Raw genomic sequence first — 2882 nt, forward strand, 5'->3', positions numbered from 1 at the left:
TCATGAAGGTTGTAGCAACTAGAACCAAACCTGCAAAAAGAAACCAGTTGGCAGCATGTTATAAATGTATAAATCCTGCAGAAAAGAAAACTCACAACCAAAACTAGCCAAATGGTGAAGCAAGTTGAAGCCATGATGCACAAGGCAAAACCTACTGACCAAGACAACTTGCAAACAACAACGCAACAGGTGACAGACCTAAGGCTAAACTAGGCCACATCAAATTGAATGGTTAGTCCAGTTGCATATCTGAGTGCAAAACATGACCATTGAGACAACCTTGCACGTGTTAGGCACCAATCTGCGTCAAGTCAAGACCTGTCCCAAGCAACATCAGCTAGCAGACTGAATTCGTATCAATACCAAGACCACAAGTAAGCCACAACATCATTACATGTGTGTGGTAGCTCATGACCACAAAACCTGCATCAAAACTGCACCCTGTTCAAGAAGGATCAAAGCAACAAAAATACAGGGCAATGGAAACCTAACAGCAGACCATGATAAGTTGTCAGTAAGCTATCAACATTGGGCTATCAAGATGGGTGCATACCAGTTCCTAAGCCTACCCAATTGTGTTACACCAACAAAACCAAGTCAGACACATTGCAAGACTACCATACCATGTGCAGACCAAGCCACCACATGGGACTTCAACCTAGCAGCCGACACAACCAACATTAGTAGCCAGCCATGCTCCCTTGCAAGTAATAAACCTACAGTCTGCAGCAGAAGCAGTCAACAGATAATGCAAGTCATGTAATTATATCCCATTTGAGTCATAACAATGTCAATCATGCTACACAGAGTCATACCTGCTGTTACAATATCCAGTCAACAAATTCCTACAAGGCCATGATTATGCCACCACAATAACCAAACCTTAGCATACCACAACTATCAATGCTCCTACAGTTAGCTCTGTAGCATATGAGTTGGAACCAGGACAAGAACCCGGCTATGAGACTAAGCACACATCTGAACTTGGCCAAGGTGTCAAGGTCCTGCAGCATGAGGTTTCCAGCAACATGTGTGCATCCAAAATCCACAACAATTGGCAATGTAAAACAAAACAACGGAAATGCAAATACAATTATGAAGACAATCAAGCAAATCCATCTTACCATCTGCAATGATTAAGACAATCGAGCAATATCATCATGCTTCAAAACCTGAAGCAAATATAGCAAAAACAAGCAGGAATTATCACACCTTACACTCATGCTTTATGCAAGTCTAACTCTGCAACCTCAAGCCAATTCAAGGTCCTGCATCATGGTTCAAACAGAGGAAATTGAAAAAAGGAGTACTTCGCCTGCATTATAACACAGTGAACGTCATTAGTGCACCAGCCAAGAACATCTATTGCAAGACATACATTACTTACCATCAAAATGAAACAAACAAGTGCAAGGCCAATTCGAGCATGTTGCAGCAAAACAAGTGAAGACACCATTTTTCACTGCAGTAAAAAGGCAAATTAATTACCAAGCAGTAAAAATTCAAGAAATTCCCAAATTGGAATAGGGATGAAATTCAAAGAAGAAAGCTTGCGTTCAGTTTACCTTTCCAAGGCCAAGCATCAAAGGGGTCAATCCAGTTTCTGAACATCAAAAAGTGCTTTGCAGAGTTACTCTTCTGGATTACCAAAGGCACCTTTGAAACCCTAATTCACAGAAATATAAAAGTGGAGAAATCAGTAAGAGAACCTGGAGGCGAAGAGATTTCAAAGAAGAAAAAACCTAATCCTAAAGGAAGAGCAAACCAGCACTTGAAGAGGCGAAGGAAAAGGCTCGATTGTCACCTGAGCTGTCATCTTCATCAAAGGTCTGAGGGTGAGCTTCCTGTTTTGTAATAGCCTTTGTTTTTCTTGTTTGTTTGAGAGGGATTCGGTGAGGCCGTGATGAGAGAGAGGTTTGAGAGATAGATGCGAGCGATTTCGAGAGCAGGGGAGGGGGTTCGTTCGAGTGCATTTGAGAGACGATTGGGTAAGTTTGAGGGATAGTGATTCTGAGAGCAGGGAGAGGTTTTCGCCTGAGAGAGTTTGAGAGAGAGTGAGGAAGACGATAGCGTTGGAGACGAGCTTCTGCTGTTTCCATTTCCTTTTTTTTCTTTTTTTGTTTTTTCTAATTTTTAATTAATTGTTTTTACTATTTAATTTATTTTGTTTTTAATACAAAAATCAGAAAATGTTTATATGTTCTTAATTTCTTTTTTTATTATTTATTCTTTTTATTATTTAACTTAATTTGTTTTTAACAGAGATAATACAAAAAATCATAAAAATGTTTTTTTATTTTATTTTATTATTTTAAATCTTTTAGCCCGGTTCATATACTTAGCGTAGTATCTCAGTAGCAGTTGATGTTGAGTGACCTAGTGGGAAGAGGTTAGTTTCATAATATTAAGTGGAGAGGGTTCAATACTCATGTGTGGTACTTTTTGCTTTTTATTTGATTTTATCTTCCTTTAGCATTTTTTATTCTTTTAGTATGTTGATTAATATCTTTTTTATGTTTATTATACTCATGATTTCATTTGTTAATAATGCATAGTTGTTGTATTTTAGTTTAGTTCAAAACCATTTTTTTAACTATAAAAATCATACTTTTCTCGATTTAATATCGAGCCCATTTTACACCCTTGTAAGTCGATTGCTTTTTAAGCATCGCCATCAACCTCACATAGCTTACTCTTGGGCTTTCTTACAATGAGCCGGTTCCCTTACACTTACACTCATACATTGTTTAATGCTTCATTATTTCATTCTTTGATTATTTGATTCGATTATATACTTGCTTAAATATCTTATTGTTGATTAACTGTTGCCTACTTGTATGGTGTATGAGGCATATATTTATATTGCTTGATTACCATGTCAA

The 2882-nt window shown here is 37.6% G+C and overlaps 1 long non-coding RNA gene across 1 annotated transcript; it reads right to left on the reverse strand.

The window, feature by feature from the left end:
• Positions 1 to 255: 255 nt before the first annotated feature.
• On the reverse strand, positions 256 to 2112 carry LOC127127889 (uncharacterized). The gene is made up of 5 exons (XR_007805513.1): positions 1805 to 2112; positions 1566 to 1666; positions 1388 to 1462; positions 816 to 1315; positions 256 to 723 (listed from the first exon to the last, which is right to left on the reverse strand). It is a non-coding gene; the product is annotated as an uncharacterized LOC127127889 (long non-coding RNA).
• Positions 2113 to 2882: the final 770 nt, after the last annotated feature.

Source organism: Lathyrus oleraceus, chromosome 1 (genome assembly GCF_024323335.1).
Source record: "Lathyrus oleraceus cultivar Zhongwan6 chromosome 1, CAAS_Psat_ZW6_1.0, whole genome shotgun sequence".
Taxonomy (NCBI): domain Eukaryota; kingdom Viridiplantae; phylum Streptophyta; class Magnoliopsida; order Fabales; family Fabaceae; genus Lathyrus; species Lathyrus oleraceus.